Genomic DNA, 18,706 nt, shown 5'->3' with positions numbered 1-18,706 from the left:
AACAGTATTTTAAAAAGTTTTAGAGCTGTTTAGCTATCATGTTCCTCCTTGGGGGCTGACAAAGAATTCCGTTGTAGGGATTTGCTTTCATTTCCTCAAAAACTGTTGCAGAGAGGAACTAGTGGAACTCCTAGATAAAGTGCTTACTTCTACTTTGTTGTCCAAACAATATTTTTTTAAATTTTACATAGATTACAGAAATGAGATGTGCATAAGCATTTTGGAAGTATAACATTAAAGTTAAATGATTTAATTTTTTTTCTAACTCAAACTAACTTTTGGTGCAATTTCACTTCTTAACCAAATGGAGGTGCCAGATATATTTTAATACTTGCTACCATTAGCTCACAAGACACTGGAAAAGATACTTTTTAGATACAAACTATAACGATTCTCAGGGTAAGTGTTCTGTTTAGATTCGTAACCTTCTATATCATTCAAATTGGAGGAACTACTTTTTGCATTGCATAGCCTAAGGTCCATGGTATAAGATTAGTTAAATAACTTTACTAGCATTATAATATTATTATTGTTTGATACTGAAGCATGCAAAACAAGGATCAGAGATTAGGAACTAAAATGTCTGATGAGCATTAACTAAAATATTGACTGAGGTACTGGAGGTATAGGCAGGCATATACAAATGTGTGTGTTTATTTTGCTTGGACACAAAGGTATGGCAGCTGTGTCCAAAAGTTGAGTCCAAGAGGTGTACATGTGCAACTATGCATGTTGATGGCTTTGTGTGTCATTGGGAATGTGACTGACCAATTCAGTTTTTACTGCGTACAGTTGTGGATGTGCATCGAACTTATCAAGCTCAAAATGGAAAAACCTGCCCCAAATGATGCACAGTCATCAACACATGCAGCCGCTCTCTGTTTTCCATCCCCACATAAGAAAAATCTGTTTGGTCAGAAAGTGACAGTGTATGGATGTAGACCCTGAAAATGTGGAACAAGTGATGGATTTGTGGAATTATCTAACTTCCTGAATTTGATTTGAAGTTACAGACTGAAAGTGATCTTGTGCCCTGCATTGTGTTGAAGTTGTACATTGTTCAATAGTTTTGCTTTTAATGCTTTTTTTTGGGGTTCTCATGGATTCCGGAAAAATTTACTCTAATTCCAGTAGCATAGATGATCAAACAAAAATTTTTGAGTGGAATTATTGCTATTTGCACCTACCCACATGTTCAACTACTCTGAGAGGCTAATAATTTTAAAGCATAGTGTATTTTTTTAAAAGGCACTGAGATAATAGATTAAAATGCTAATGGTTAAACTTTGATGATGTTTCGCTATAGACTGTAAATAATATGCAATTTGTTAGCCTGTCTCGGCAGCTGATAACCACCTCATGCTCTTTGTGTTAGGAAGGCTGCTCAGTTTGGCTGTCAAAGAGGGAGAATTTGGAAAAAGGCAGATACAAGCAGTCAAGCCCAGCAAAGTCTGCAACAAGGTTAGAATGCAGGAAAGTAGTTATGATTCTTGAGTCAAACAAGATGGCCCACTGATTTAGGGAAGAGTAGCCAGTGCATTATTATGCAAAGATAGGTTGTACCGATGGAACTAAGTGAATCTGATCATCATAACTGTTGCTCTCTATGTTCACACGCAATGAAATAAAGCAGCTTAATGATTTGTATCTGATCTCTTTTCACTAAATGTTTGCTGGGTCCATCTTCAGAGAGATTGAAGAAGCACACAAGCAAATGACATGCATATCCAGGTCAGATCATAAGGGGATACTATTGTACATCCCTGGGTTATGCTATTGTATAATTAGATATTGGGCACACCCCTAACAAGCTCAGACCACTTATGGGAGTGACTAGCACCACTGTACCTGAGCAAATATCTAAGGCAAGACCCTGAACTTGTAAGAAGAGACATGATATACATTAGTAAATGAAGCACTTCTCATCCAAAAATTGTTAATATCTGGAATGGTTTTTCGGGGAGGGAATTGGAGGCAAAAAGACTGGGAATATTGCTGGAGAATTAACAATACAAAGTTTGTGACCTCTCAGCCATCCCTTCCTGAGAACTACCACAGCCGATCCACCCTCAGCTGAGTGCTATCAACCTCAGTTGTCTGTCCACTCCCATTCTGAAAAAGAGCTGACGGACATATACATGATAGACAAGGGGACACAAAGAATTGGAGATGAGAAGTGAACAGATAAATGGTTACAGGAAGAGAAATGTGACACTTTCTTTCACCACCCCCTCCCCCATAAATCTGTGAGCAATGTTATAGGCGAAAGTATGGAGTACCTGCACCTATAATAGGTACAGGCTAAGGCCAATCATTTAAATGAGGCAGGAGACTGCATTCTTGGCACTCCTACCTTTATCATTCTTTTTGTATTTCAGGCAGGGTACTCATTTCAGGAGTGCCCAGAAGGAGCAAGCCTTAGGCACTGTGTTCAGCCCCTCTCTGATGATGGGAGAATTATAGAGGAGTCAGCAACAAATGGGGCTCAAATGTAAGTTCTTTTGTTGTATACTTCTATAATTCTATGTACTCTTGCAGTTATGTGGCTTAAATGTTATCTGCCACTTTTTGACTGAAAGCCGTTCCTGCTATAGGCCGGCAATGGTTGCTTCATTATCAGAGGAGTTGTGAATGGAGTTGGATACTGTGGAATCTTCAGCGAACACCCCCATTCCTGATCTTAGGGAAGCCCATCGATGAAGCAACTGAAGATGGTTGGGCCAAGGATGCTTTCCTGAGGAGCTTCTGAAGCAATGTCCTGAGGCTGTGGTGATTGGCCTCCGACAACCGTAATCAAGACCTACTCACTAATAACCTGCTCACCGCTCAATTTGGGTTCTGCCAGCATTACTGTGCTCCAGATCTCATCACAGCCTTGATCCAGACATGGACACATGTGTTGAAAGTCAAAGGAGGGCGAGAGCACCTGTCCTTAATATCAAGGCAGATTTCAACTGAGTATGGTACCAAGGAGTTCTAGCAGAACCTGAGATTTATGGGGTGTAAAAGCAAAACCCTACAGTGACTGGAGTCAGACCTAACACCGAGGAAGATGGCTTATCCTCCAGAAGCAGTAGTCCTGAACCCAGGTGCTTGCTCTGTTCTCATATCTCTTTATTCCCCATTCCTTCAATCACCTATCTAAACTATTCTTAAATGCTGACACCGTCACTGCTTCAACATTTAAGAATAGGATAAATAGATGGTTGAAGGAAAGTGAGAACATTTTGAAGAGAATAGTAATTACTAATTAAACAACAGCAAAGTTTACGGCCTGCACACACAGGGGTACTTGAGGAAATGGCCAACAATGGACTTGTAACATTCCAATCAGAGGCTGCAGAGATTCCAGAAGAAAAAGCCAGGCTTCTTTTTCCCTGAACTGAGCTACTGTAAACTAGCAAAAGGCAATATATTCAGTAATATTTGGTGGTTTCAGCAATGTGCCCATAAACACTATTCACCAAACATTTTGGTGACAAATATGCGGACCTACAAATGAGCAGAAATCACATAATAGTCACATATATACAATACAAATTAAACTTCTGTAAAGATTGAAAGCCACTGCACTGCAGTTTTTAATGAAGATAGCAGAACAGCCACAAAAAATAAATTAGTTGAATTAACTGGAAAATTATGAATGGTGAGGAGAACAGGTAATGAGACTAGGGACTTAATTTTAACTCCCAGATAGGAACGTGGCAAAGTCTGGCCAAATAACACTCTCCCCTCCCTCCCCCTCTCCCCACAGGTAATTGAGCTGCTTCGGGCACATTAGAAGGAGGGGAATAGCATTGCATGGATTTTGCACTCTCGCTCTGAGCTTGCCTGCACTAGCAGCAGACCTACCACCAATTCTTGATTTTTGTTTTCAAGTGTTTCAAAGTCCAATTTGCTTGTCTGTTTGCTCACGTTGAATGATGACAATGTGGAAACAGTAATTGCCTTTAATAGACTTGACTCTGCTATGGGTTTGGCCTGATTTGCCTTGCCTCATCAGAATTCGGTTTGCTGTGGAAGATCAACCCTGCCCTTACATCAGCACTATCCTTGTGTTTTAAATTTGTTGTTCAGCTAAAATTCAAGCTTAAAAGGTAAAAATATTGTGTATTTCATAATAAAACAATAGTCTTACAGGACTTACTTGCAGACTTACTTTCTTTCTCCTCCGCCACTCCCCACTCCACGGATTGATAGTCATCTAAACATGTTTTTAAAATCCCAACTGTCTGTCAATGATCTAATAGAAGCATGTATTTCATGGAAACCTTTGCACTCTCTGAGAAATTGAAGTCACCAAAAGTATTATTAAGCCTGGCTTCTGGCTGTACCCTTGAAAAGAAAATAACATGACAACAAAACCAGCTTAGAGGGCAACACTTCTCCAGTGATCTCTCTTCCTCCTTTTTAGCGTGTTGAACTGTAGTGGCAAGATCAAAATGTCAATGTGAAGCATGAAAAATTAATAACCACAATCATTGGGGAGTTATACTTGGCTTTACACATCATTTGAATGTATGTTTGTGTTATGAAAGTACTTTTTGATTCCCTAGTGTGAGCATTTCAATATGTGTACAGTCAATTGGCTCTAGAACATGTGGAAAACCTACAATTTTGGAAACAATTTATGTTGGACATAGTGCAACAGGTAGCAACGCTATTTGTCCTAACAAAAGCAATGGTTCCATGTGGCACATAGATGATTTACTAATCTCTGCAATATTCTTCGCAGGGCTTTGGAAACTGAGACACACGATCCCATGCTGCAGGTAGTGATACTGAGCAGCATTAGTAGTGATAATTATGGTCATTATTGGCTTCAAAATTGACTTTCAAGAAATCCAGCATAGTCTGCTTATTTTATACCTTTTTTATACATAATTTCTGGTCTTCAGATTATTTTTTGAAGGTTAATCTTGGCCTGAAGTGCCTCCCCTTTGAGGATATTGCCCATACAACCAGCTTGCTGCTGTCTTTGTAGATAGGCATGAGCTGTCGCTTGTCAGGAAGCAAATTACTGGCAATACATTGTGGTAATGTACTGTTTGCAAGGAACTGACAATAATTGGCACATCCAGCAACTTGATTCTTTGCTCAGTGATCACCAAAATTGTCAACAAATGTTTAGTAAATAGCATGCGAATACAAATTTGCAGTGACGTGCATCCAATTCAATGTTTAAAAGTAGCATTCAGCAAAGGCACAAATTGAGGGAAATTTCTGCAGTAATGAAGCTTGAGTGAACAGTTAAATAGCCAGCTCTTTTGAATGATAATCTATACTGTGTGTGTGTGTGTGTGTGTGTGTGTGTGTGTATCTATCTCTATCTCTCTTTACTGGTTGTCAGATCTGACTTGATTTATAATGTGCATATGATTGTAGAATGAGGAAAATTAAAGTGAGTCCTAGGGCCCGATTTTACCAGGGATGCGGGTTCTCGGCGGGTGGGCCAGCGCGCCCGGTGAAATTAGTGGGTTTCCCGCGCGATCGTAGCAGGCAACACACTAATTGGATCCACTTACCTGCTCCTCCGGGTTCCACGCTGCTGATCTGCGCGTCGGGCGGGCTGCGCATGCGCAGTAAGATCTGTCAGCTGGAGGCGCTCTATTTAAAGGGGCAGTCCTCCACTGACAGATGCTGCCACAAACAGCAAAAATTACAGCATGGAGCAGCCCAGGGGGAAGGCTGCTCCCAGTTTAATGATGCCTCACCCCAGGTATCATTAGATGGGGTGAGGAGGAGGGGGAGGACAGAGATCTTCCACCCGGCGGGCGGGAGGAAGCGACCCACCTCTGCCACCAAGAAGGCCTGGCTCGAGGTGGCAGAGGAGGTCACCAGCGTCAACAACATATCGCCCACCTGCATACAGTGCAGGAGGCGCTCCAATGACCTCAGTAGGTCAGCCACAGTGAGAACACGTAGTCTTTCCCCTACACTCCGTCTGCCACAACACTGCCCCCACCCCACATCTCCTTCGGCACTGCCAACTGTACTCTGTCACATCACCCCTCTTACCCACTCAAACCTCATCCTCATCGTACCTGCACCTACTCACCTCGCGAGTACTCACCCCGCCACTACCACGCAACCCAATCCTCATACAATCTCATGGCTCTATCCCATACTCACCCTCTCGTGCATCTCTTTCACGGTCAGCCTCACTCAACCTGCCACCACCTGTGCTGCAGCCACAGGGCATGCATCACATATGTGCAGTTGGCAGCGAAAGGGAAACGTGTTGTGAGCATGAAGGGGATGCACAAGGGTGTTTGAGGGTTTGTCATGGTTCTTACTTCTATTGAATTAAAGAACAACTCACATCACACATTATATTGTCATCACTACTGCCATGTCTTCGCGAATCCTGTTCGGTTTGTGCAATAATGCCCGCTCCTGGGTATCCCTATGAGGACCCACCACTGATGCCACCCAGTGTGTCACTGCAGAGTGGATGTAGGTGTATTTGCAGGGCTCTTCTGCGCAGACGACTGAGAGACATCGGGGATGTCCCCGGTTGCAGCCTGGAAGGCGGTGGAGCAGAAGTTCGGGAGGGCAGTGGTGACTTTGACAGCGACAGGTAGGAAGATGGTGCACGGGCCAGCCAGGAGCAGCTCGGCATGAAAGAGGCTGCAGATGTCCACGGCTACATGTCGGCTGACTCTGAGCCTCCGTGTGCACTGCTGCTCAGAGAGGTCCAGGAAGCTGAGCCTCGGTCTGTGGAACGTGTGGCGAGGGTAGTGCCCTCTGCGACGCATCTCTCTCTGCGGTAGCCCTCCCTCCTGCTGTACAGGTGGATGTGTCACAGCACTCTGTTGTGGAGCTCCACGTGTCAGAGGTGGACGGCGTGAATGGCGAGGCTGGTGAGGCTGGTGATGCTGTTCGCCCTCCGAGGAGGTCATGACTGCAGCTACGGCGGCCCCCATCCGCAAGATGTACATCTGAGGGGGTCCGCAAGGTAGGTACATGTCTCCGGACCCCGGGCCCGGTAAGTGTGCAGGTTGGTGACTTCGACCATCAGGAGGAGGGTGGTGGAGGCCAAACTTTGTCCCAAGTGACAGAGTGGCCTCCTGCAATGGCTGAGGGTCTCCCCCCCACCCCACCTGTCAAATGGACCTTTGCAGCTGCCACAGGCTGACAGCTGCAACACGCCATTTCAACTGGGAGTGTTTCCCCCAGTGTGTGAAACAGTCCCATGTTGATCCAAAATCACACACAGTCCCTTAATCAGGTCAGTTAATGACCTGAACAAGCAAAGTAAATACTCTCAAGTGGCATCCCGCTGGCTTTAATTGCCTGCGGGATTCCCACCAGCGGGGGCTGCGCGCGCACGCCAGCGCGTCATCGGGGAACCCGGAAGTGGGCGGGATCGAGGCGCGATCTGGTCCCGCACCTGGATTTCGGGGTTTTCAGGGCCCCCCCGCCGAGAACGCACCCGGTAGCGGGTGCTAAAATCGGGCCCCTAGTGTTCAGTTAATAGACTAGTAAGACAATATCTGTAATTTTCAGTTTCTGAATTACACAGACTAATCTTTTATTGGAGAACAATATGACCTTCATAAAAAACTAGATTATTTTATGTACTGAAATGTCAAGAAAGTGAAATAGTCTATCAAGATGACAAAAGAGAGAGTAAGATGAAATGGAAAAAAGGGGCGTATGACAGATGTCAGGTTGATAGCACAAGTGAGAACCAGGCACAATATAGAAAGTTCAGAGGGGAAGTGAAAAAGGAAATAAGAGGGGTAAAGAGAGAGTATGAGAATAGACTGGTGACCAACATAAAAGGGAATCCAAAAGTCTTCTACAGGCATGTAAATGGATAGTAAGAGGAGTGGTGGGGCTGATTAGGGACCATAAAGGAGATCTACTCATGGAGGCAGATGGCATGGCCGAGGTACTAAATGAGTGCTTTGCATCTGTCTTTACCAAGGAAGAAGATGCTGCCAGAGTCCCAGTAAAGGAAGATATAGTTGAGATACTGGATGGGCTAAAATTTGAAAGAGGAGGTACTAGAAAGGTTGGCTGTACTTAAAGTAGATATGTCATCTGGTCCTGATGGGATGCATCCTAGGTTGCTGAGAGGAGTAAGAGTGGAAATTGCGGAGGTACTGGCCATAATATTCCAAACATCCTTTGATACGGGGGTGGTGCCAGAGGACTGGAGAATTGCAAATGTTATACCCTTGTTCAAAAAAGGGCATAAGGATAAACGCAGCAACTATAAGCCAGTCAGTTTAACCTCAGTGGTGGGGAAACTTTTAGAAACGATAATCCGGGACACAATTAGCAGTCACTTGGACAAGTGTGGATTGATTAGGGAAAGCCAGCATGGATTTGTTAAAGGCAAATCGAGTTTAACTAACCTGATAGAGTTTTTTGATGTGGTAACAGAGGGTAGATGAGGGCAAAGCAGTTGATGTGGTGTATATGGACTTTCAAAAGGCATTTGATAAAGTACCGCATGGTGGGCTTGTCATCAAGATTGTGGCCCATGGAATAAAGGGGGCAGTAGCAACATGGATACAGAATTGGCTAAGTGACAGGAAACAGAGAGTAGTGGTGAAGGGTTGTTTTTCAGACTAGAAGGAGGTGTACAGTAGTGTTCCCCATGGGGTCAGTGCTGGGACCACTGCTTTTCTTGATATATATTAATGACTTGGGTGTACAGGGCACAATTTCAAAATTTGCAGAAGACACAAAACTTGGAAAGATAGTGAACAGTGAGGAGGGTAGTGATAGATTTCAAGAGGATATAGACAGGCTGGTGGCATGGGCAGGCATATGGCAGATGACATTTAACGCAGAAAAATGCAAGGTGATGCATTTTAGTAGGAAAAATGAGGAGAGGCAATATAAACAAAAGGGCACAATTCTAAAAGGGGTAAAAGAGCTGAGAGATCTGGGGGTATACGTACACAAATCTTTGAAGGGAGCAGGTTGAGAAAGTGGTTTAAAAAAGCATACGGGATCCAGGGCTTTATAAATAGAGGCATAGAGTACAAAAGTATGGAAGTCATGATGAACCTTTATAAAACACTGGTTCGGCCACAGCTGGAGTATTGTGTTCAGTTCTGGGCACTGCATTTTAGGAAAGATGTGAAGGCCTTAGAGAGGGTGCAGGAGAGATTTACTAGAATAATTCCAGGAATATGGGACTTTAGCTATGTGGGTAGACTGGAGAAACTGGAGTTGTTCTCCTTGGAACAGAGAAGGTTGCGAGGAGATTTGATAGAGGTATTCAAAATCCTGAAGGTTCTAGACAGAGTAGATAGAGAGAAACTGTCCCCATTGGTGGACGGGTCAAGAACCAGAGGGCATAGATTTAAGGTGATTGGCAAAAGAAGCAAAGGTGACATGAGGAAAAACTTTTTTACACAGCAAGTGGTTAGGATCTGGAATGCACTGCTCGAGGGAGTGGTGGAGGCAGATTCAATCATGGCCTTCAAAAGGGAACTGGATAAGTACTTGAAAGGAAAAAAATTGCAGGGCTACGGGAATAGGGCAGGGGAGTGGGACTAGCTGGATTGATGTTGCATAGAGCCGGCACAGACTCGATGGGCTGAATGGCCTCCTTCCGCGCTGTACCCTTTCTATGATTCTAAATGTAATCTAATGAATTATTTAAATGACATTTATTTAAAACAAATGTCATGCCTTCTTTCATCTAAGAACTAACCTATTGTCATTGTATTCCTTTTAGACTCTCATATCCTCCTTATACTCCTTGTTATTCTAGCAATGGATATCAAAGGGGTCAGTGTCCTTCCTTTTAATTGACCAGTTAATCCTTTTGTTAAATTGATCAATAAGGGTGCGACTGGGTATCCCTTTGTCATCAACAGAAAAACAAATTTGCAGGAGGCACAACTAATTCAATAATTTAAACATAAAATCTAATTTGGACAAAAACTAAAAAGAAACTTGTATTCTAAATTATAATATTATTATCGGTGTCTATCAGACACTCTATTCCTGGCGGTGTCAAGGGATTGGGCCAGCAAACTATTGCTGCTCCGCTTCAGATGCTTTTCTCATTATCGACCCCAACTGTAGCTTGAATCCGATGCTTTTATTCTGTTTTGGTCTGCAAGTGGAATTCCTGATCTTGCCGTATATCGTGCCTACAGCACAGAATTTGTTCCTGGAGTAAAACATCAGGGAGGAGCTGTAGCTGAGAACTATCAGGAAAGGAAAGTGCCAATATGAGGAGGGAGGAGGATTGTTAGAAGGTGAACAAAACCTCTTTGAATTGAGGTGGTTAGAGAAGGAAAAGTATCTGAGCCAGAACACCTACGTCAACTGGAGTTAGAGAGTGATGATGTCGCTGGGGGGAGGGGTGGGTGGAAGATCCACTCTGTGGATAAAAGGGAGGGGACTTGTAAAGGGAGCATAGTCCCTCTAAGAAAGAGGGAGAGTCAATGTTAAGTTGGCTTTTAGTGAAGTGATGGCCTGCATGATTTATGCTGAATTAGATAATTTCAAATATGAATTATTTTTCTTGTGTTTAAGATTTAAAATCTTGCAATTGTTAAATTAAAAGTTCAAAAGTTTCTGGATTTGTATGCTCCTGGACCTTTCTAGAAATATGTAGATTTAATGGGCACAGTCAGTTGGTGGTGGGGGAGAGAATTGGAGCTGGAGGCGAATCTTCAGTGAGTATGTACCATGCTAAACTTGTTTTTATGCCTCAGTTCTCTCCCTCCCCTTCTCAGTTCAGGCTGCAGGTTGTACTTATTGCTGGCTGTTTAAGATATCATTGAAAAGTACAGAAATGGATACAAAATTGGAAGATGCAACTTACATTCTTTCTTGAACCCTGAAAACATCTTTGTTTGTCATTTTTATTGAATTAGTGAGTGATGCTTTTAAAAGTTTTAGTTTTGAAACTATTGGGCCGGATTTTCCTGTGAGCGACGGATGAATGCGCCCACTGTTAGACTTGCACTTGCCCATATACTTTTGCATGGCAAGTTCCTCTCATGGGGCTCTCAATCCATCATGGTGCCCTCTCCTGGGCATCTGGGACCTGTGTGAACGGGGCAAATAGCTGTGTATCTCCTTAACCAATCAGATTGAAGCATGTTAATCGCAGCGTGGAGTCAGAACCAGGAAGTGTAAGTTAGAATGGTGAATTCAATGTCAAGTCAGGTACAGAAATAAAGAGAGGGTAAGAAATATTGAATTAAGAGACAAAGAAAAAGTAAAAAAAAATGTTTAATGTCCAACAACAATTAAAATCTGAAGGAATGAGATTCCATACTTGTAAAGGTTGATTTTCAGTAACAGAGAGGTTGTTTGGCAGTCATTCAGATTTACCACACTGTTAAAAGTGTGCTTAGGCTTAAACTTGATGTACCTTATTTTGGTGAGATTGGTTCCTATCCATCAGGTCAGTGCTGGAACTTCACACCGTTCCATTCATTTGAACGGTGAGCCAGTTGGTAATATGTCGCTCTCACAGAGTTTACGGAGGAGCTGGGCATCTGGCACAGCAATTTCTGGATTTGTGTGTTTGATTTCACATGTGCGGTCGCCGGAAGTTGCTGTACTAGATGCACTGAAATAACGGTGAGCCCTGTTAGCCTCGCCATTATTTCCACAGGAAAATCCAGTATCTCGAGTGTCATCACAAGTCCTCCAAACTACATATGTCCCACTTGTTCTATTTAAGATTATATAGGCTAGTTTTTCTTTTGATGCTTGGGTGTAAAATATTACATGGATGGAAAATCGTGTGGGTTGTGCTACATGCAAGTGATTCTCCCCATCCAATTTCCACATATGCACTCCACCCATGTGATGTTTTACACCCAAGTGTTAAAAAGGAAAATGTGCTCCATAATGTAATTGCATATGCATCCATCAGAGGGAGCTTAGTCATGGAGGTAATGCAATCAGTCATTTGGTAAGTTCCTGGCTGAGAAGTAGATCATTAACAAGTAAGGACACTGCTGAAGGGGGGGAAGGTTGTGATTTTGTACAATTCAGTGGTTTATTTTCAATTTTTTGTAATCTATTTCTATGCATGCAATACTGCTAAATGTATGTTATTTATAATTTTATTCTTAAAAAATTTATTTACTAGAACTCCCAGCTCCATTTAAAACTTGTGGAAATCACTTGAAATCTGCCATTCCCACTCTGGAGTTCCACTGAAAGTGCTTGCAAAACATAATCATTGACATCATGGCACAGGAGAACAAGTCCTCACATTGGAACATATTGTGCGTTGCTGGGATTATGGATGAGTCACTTGTGGATTTCACATACTTAGTTATAAATAAAGTTGGATGAATATTCTTTGGGGTCATGGAAAAAATATTTCACAGAACTTTGCCTTGTAATAGATAATCTCCCTCAGGAGATTGAGGGTTGGCTTAGAGTTCATAATGTTGCTAATTTTACAAATGAATACACTTGATGGAATAAATAGCCTTTCCTTGTGCCATATATTATGTTTTTATGTAGTAATATCTTCAGAGATTATTGGGGATTAACAATAAGAGATTCTGGGGTTGCTGCTGAGTGGTATTGCTTCCTGTTTGACACTTGAAAATAACACCAGAAATAGACTGTGATTGTATCTTGTGTTACCACAATGCTATCATTTGAATTACTGAACCTAAAGTGGCTCAAAAAAGATAGTAGAAGCCAGTTTACAGGCAGAGAATAATTTTCAAGCCGGGCTCCCACCTCCAAAATGGGTAGTGGAATCCTGATGGCTCAGAAAAATAAATAAGTAAATTGTTTATTTTTTTTTGTTTTAAGTTCTTTCCCCCCCCCCCCGCCAACTCTAGTTGCCACCTGCCCTGCTCCTCATAGACTCTATGGGCTCGATTTTCGGACGTCCGAGACGGCGGGTTTGTGGCGGGGGGCCTCCGAAAATTGGGCATTCCCGGGGCGAGTCCGGAGCCCAGTTCCAACCCGCCAACTTCCGGGTTCCCCAGTGACGCGCTTAGATGCGCGCACAGCCCCTGCATGCGGGACTGCCGGCGGGATCCCACTTAAACCAATTATTTACATAGTTCAGGTCGTTTGCAGACCTGATTGACATGATATTTTAGGAGGGGTGGGATTTTCAACTCAACTGAGGCTGTTTCCTGTACTGGGGGAAACACTCCCAGTTAAAATGAACGCGTTGCAGCCACCAGCCTGTGGCAGCTGCAAAGGTCCATTTGACAGGTTGGCGGGGGAGACTCTCACTCATTAGGAGCGAGATTAGAAAACATTTCTACACACAAAGGGTGGTAGAAGTTTGGAACTTTCTTCCGCAAACGGCAATTGATACTAGCTCAATTGCTAAATTTAAATCTGAGATAGATAGCTTTTTGGCAACCACAGGTATTAAGGGATATGGGCCAAAGGCAGGTATATGGAGTTAGATCACAGATCAGCCATGATCTTATCAAATGGCGGAGCAGGCACGAGGAACTGAACGGCCTACTCCTGTTCCTATGTTCCTATTGCAGGAGGCCACTCTGTCACTTTGGACAAAGTTTGGCCTCCACCACCCTCCTCCTAACAATAAAATTCACCAACTTGGAATCTCAACCCCAGTGTGCAGACACATTTACCTACCATGCGGACCCCCTCAAACGTACATCTTCCGGATGGGGGCAGCCATAGCTGCAGTCATGACCTCCTTGGAGGACGAACAGCATCACCAGCCTCGCCGGCCACGCTGTCTACCTCTGACACGTGGAGCTCCACAACACAATGCTGTGACACATCCACCTGCACAGCAGCAGGGAGGGCAACCGCCGAGAGAGATGCGTCGTAGAAGGCACTACCCTCGCCACAGGGTCTACAGACCGAGGCTCAGCTTCCTGGACCTCTCTGAGGAGCAGTGCATACTGAGGCTCAGAGTCACTCGACATGTAGTCGTGGACATCTGCAGCCTCCTTCATGCCGAGCTGCTCCCAGCTGGCCCGAGCACCATCTTCTTACCTGTCGCTGTCAAAGTCACCATTGCCCTCAACAACTTCTCCTCTGCATCCTTCCAGGGTGCCACTGGGGACATCGCCAATGTCTCTCAGTCGTCTGCACAAAAGAGCCCTGCAAATACACCTACACCCACTCTGCAGTGACACAATGGGTGGCATCAGTTGTGGGTCTTCATAGTGATCCTCAGGAAAGGGCATTATTGCATAAACCAGACAAGATTTGCAAAGACGTGACAGTAGTGGTGACAATATAAAATGTAATGTGAGTTGATCAGAAATCAAATATAAGTAAAAACCATGACAAACCCTCAAACACCCTTGTACATCCCCTTCAAGGTCACGATACGTTTGCCTTTTGCTTCCTACTGCACATATGTGATGCATGCCCTGTGGCTGCAGCACAGGTAGTGGCAGGTTGAGTGAGGCTGACTGTGAAAGAGATGCATCAGAGGGCGAGTATGAGATAGAGCCATGAGATTGTATGAGGATTGGGTTGAGTGGTAGTGGTGGGATCAGTACTGGTGAGGTGAGTAAGTGCAGGTAAGATGAGGATGAGCTTTGAGTGGTCGTGAGGAGTGATGTGATAGAGTAGTGTTGGCAGTGCAGCAGGAGATGTGGGGTGGGGGTGGTGATGGTGATGTGGCAGTTGGAGTGTAGGGGAATGAGTAAGTGTACTCACTTTGGCTGACCTACTGAGGTCATTGAAGCGCCTCCTGCACTGTATGCAGGTGCGCGATATGTCGTTGGTGCTGGTGACCTCCTCTGCCACCTCGAGCCAGGCCTTCCTGGTGGCAGAGGCAAGCCACTTCCTCCCGTCCGCCGGGGGGAAGATCTCTGTCCTCCCTCTCCTCCTCACCCCATCTAGTAAGACCTGGAGTGAGGCATCATTAAACCTGGGAGCAGCCTTTCCCCTGGGCTGCTCCATGCTGTAATTTTGCCTATTTTCTGTAGCATCAGTCAGTGGAGGACTGCCACTTTAAATAGGGCTCCTCCAGCTGACAGCCTATGATGCGGCTGCGCAGTCTTCCCGTGCGCAGCTTTCCAGTGCGACACCCGGAAGCCAAGGTAAGTGCCTTCAATTAGGCTGCGATCACGTGCGGAGCACCCCAAATTCACTGGGCGCGTTACCCACGCGCCCAGTCGACCCCCCCGCTGCCAACCCGCCTCCCTCCTAAAATCGAGCCCCAGGTCTCTGATTCTCTCATGGGAGTCAGTTCTTGGCTGATACTCATTCTTAGACCTCTGCTGTTCAGTGAGCCTTATTGCTTGCCTGCCACTCACTTCTTGTTCTTTTTGATCACTTATCCTCCTGATATTCCTGAGCCTCTGATTTTCTGCCTCGGAAGAAAAATTACCATTAGAAATCAAGTAAAGTTAAAATAATAGAGAAAAGAAGATGGATAAGCAGATGTAAATAGGGGAACAATTTTTACATTTTCCTTTTTTTAAAAAGAAAGTTTTCCTTTTTTCAGTGTTCTCTCCTCTTCTCCCATGAAGATGTTGATTTCTTGTTGAGTTGTTGCCCTCTAGGACTTTGCACATGAAGAATAGCTACTTGAATAAGTCTAGACCAGAAATGTTCAACAGGTGACTCCACAGCTCAAGGCAATCCAGCTCTCGAAGCCCATGCAGCTCAGTCCTATTATGCTTAAAAGGGTAGATTTTTTCCAAGTCCTCAACTGTAGCAAGGTACCTGGCCTGCCGTGGGTGTGGATTTAAAAATCATGGGCAGTGTGCTGAATCTGCACTCACAGTGGGCTTCATTAGTGGATAAATCCTAGATCAGAGCACAAAGATGTGTTTATATGAGCAACCTGTGATATATGCAAATTAATTGAAACAAGGATTTAAACTTTACTTGTAGCTCCTGCGGCTCCATGCTGTGCACTTTTGTGGCCACAAAGACAAATGCTTGGACTCTCCTGATCTGGACAATGAGTGCAGGCAGGCTATTTAACATCACAATATATTTTTAACTGAGTCTGATCCTGTTCTCATCCAATGGGCACACCTGCAAGCTTCCAGCAGGGGTCGCTGGATAGCCATCAGAAATCCTGGCAGTTTTTTTCTTTTCCCGAACCCAGGGCTACTGAGAGCAATTGTCGTACCCTTATTGCTATGACATGAGATCAGCTGACTCTGCACTGACTGGGAACTGAACTAGGACCTTGGTCAGTATAGTTAAGCTGGTCCCTGCTGTAACCAGCTGAACAACAGTTTCTTTACATTTATTTAAAATTCGTTTAGTGTTTTATTTTAATAGTATTGTGTTCAACATCATGATATGTGAGCTAATAATGTTAATTATTTTTAAAAAATGGCTAGCTGAGGAAGCCAGCAGTTTAACTCTATCCAAAATCTAAAATGTTTGTTTCTAAACTTATGATGGACACAGTTGCCTAAGTACAGGATCTAAACTAAATACCTGTACTATTTGTTTCTAACACAATGGCAACTTCTTGTTGACTGACTAATCATCACTCCCAATTGTGTGTTCTTGACTGTGACCTTTTAGCTTCCTTTGTCCTTGTAGATCAAAGTTGATTCAAAAATTATAGGAATTTAGCTAAACATCTACTAGTCATTTCCAAGATACTATCTGAAATATTTCTGAACTGCCTACATGTTTGTTGTCTTACCCGAAGCTGGACTCTGACCAGTCTATTTTAACTTGTTTAGACATAGTATTAAATACTTACTATAATTTAAGCTGTGCTGTGATAATTTATTGTTCATTGTTTTTTTAAGAAAAACACGTTCTTTGAAATATGCATGAAAACCTTCCAGGACAAATTTTAAATGTGCCCGAAGCTAACCATTCCAGTAAACCCAAAAATATTGCCTGGCTCCAAATACAGTCCATACTAAATCATTACTATTTTTTGTACCAGAACCAGTACTAGATATTTATAGCTTTTTGTGTTTTAGATCATTTTTAAATCAGTTAAATAAAAAAAGATGGTAATTTATAGGCCAGAAACAGCCCAGGTTCAATCCCTTATGCGTTAGTTGATGTGAGGCAGGGCAGCAGTAGGGATGATTACTATATACTGATGGATGACTGAATCAGGCTTGGTGGTGATGCTTCCTGTAGTTGAATAGTCCCATGACACTTGCTGCCAAGGATCATCCATAAATAGTCAGCGTGCTGAGAAGGGGTGGGGGAGGAAAGAGAGAGAACTGACAGATAAAATGAACAATAATACAAAAAAATGTAAGTACCTGGAATATGCTCACAGGGAAAAGGCCACCAGTCTGGTAAATCAACAATTACTTAAAAAACAATCCTCTTCAGAAATGGCCTTCCATATAACCTAGATGATGCCTGTAGAAGTCATTTATAGATCTTAGATATTTCTTATCCTCCTCATTTAATTTACTAGTTAAACACGAAAAGCATTACTTGAAATTGCTAACCAGTTAGTGAACTTCCACAGCTTGTGTGGCAACATGTTGTATATTGTACATTAAATATTCAGTCTGAATTTTAGAACAGGAATTACTTTGTCTGAAGAAAAAGCATTGAAATTTGTCAGTCATGGATTTTAAATCCTTTTATTAGAATGCAAACTTTTGTAAATTTGAGAAGTTGTAAATTATTAGTTGGCAGTGGGAGCTGTGACTACAATGCATGCATTAGTAAATAGTATTCAATTAAACGACATTCAGATTATAGCAAATAAAAGCCTTTTGTGCTATTTTGTCTATAATAAACATGAGTACTTCAAGCAGACCATTTATTCAGGCCTCTATTTAACAACAATCATGATTATTTTGCATTACATATTCAACAGTTACCTGCAAATGCTGCAGCCATTAACAATGTACAATGACTGCAGTGAAATGAAATCAGCAATGATTGACTTGATGGAACCATAGAAGTTTATAGCACTGAAGGAGGCCATTGGGCCTATTGTGTCTGTGCTCAAATAAACTTACACCCTCTATCTGAGAAATCTGCTGCTGTTGTGGTGATGGAAAAAACAGTTGAGTTTAGCAACATTCAAGTTGGTTGGAAAACTGACAAGCTTGAGTGGGACAGAAGTCAGTCAGCCAGCAACAGTGTAACTCATTAAGGAAAAAATGTTGGGATGTATAGGCCACACTTAACCCTTTGAACATTTTTTTAATGGCTTTTAAAATACAGTATAGGTATTTTGCAGTACACTATCATCAGGCACAATGGGTCGAATGGCCTCCTTCTGTGCTGTAAGATTCTAAGATCACAGTTGACTGTTGATAGTTGAAATCATGTTACTTTTCTCTTCCAATAACTTTTTTGTGAAAAAACAGATACTTAATGACATAAAATCATGTCCAGTATGTTGTGTTCACACTTTCAGTAAATATGTATCATTTTAAAAATTGGAACTTCTAAGCCTGTTATTTTGTTGATCCTATTCATTCAACTATGTAAAGCAAAGGATATTTTTATATATTTTACTGCTGTCATTTTATTGTAATTTAAATTCACATTATTCTGCTTTAATAATAGGAGGGGAAGTATATCCTACAGTATTGTCCATAATCCCCAAATGTTAGAAAAGAAGATACTGGTATGCTTACTGTAATCTTTCACAGATCGCTTCTTACTATGTTTTATACATTAGAACTTAATGTTGAAGACCACATAGGAGCAGATGTGTGTCAAACTTATCTTAGCATGACAGCCTCCATTAATCCTAATCATGTGGCACTAGATCAGAATGTCACAATATTACATAGGATAGCAAGACTAAGGATATTTTCATTTATGCCCC

General features: G+C 42.7%; 1 long non-coding RNA gene across 2 annotated transcripts; it reads left to right on the top strand.

Annotated features, from left to right (window-relative positions):
• The first annotated feature begins 252 nt into the window (after nucleotides 1–252).
• On the top strand, nucleotides 253–12,424 carry LOC137331481 (uncharacterized). 2 transcript variants are annotated; one of them, XR_010965494.1, is made up of 3 exons: nucleotides 253–399; nucleotides 2,379–2,491; nucleotides 12,089–12,424. It is a non-coding gene; the product is annotated as an uncharacterized lncRNA (long non-coding RNA). The 2 variants fall into 2 exon arrangements; XR_010965495.1 differs by lacking the exon at nucleotides 12,089–12,424 and adding an exon at nucleotides 2,595–4,134.
• Nucleotides 12,425–18,706: the final 6,282 nt, after the last annotated feature.

Source organism: Heptranchias perlo, chromosome 13 (genome assembly GCF_035084215.1).
Source record: "Heptranchias perlo isolate sHepPer1 chromosome 13, sHepPer1.hap1, whole genome shotgun sequence".
NCBI classification, from domain to species: Eukaryota; Metazoa; Chordata; class Chondrichthyes; order Hexanchiformes; family Hexanchidae; genus Heptranchias; species Heptranchias perlo.
Note: the sequence above shows the minus strand (reverse complement) of the source record. Positions and strands in the feature narration are given on the sequence as shown.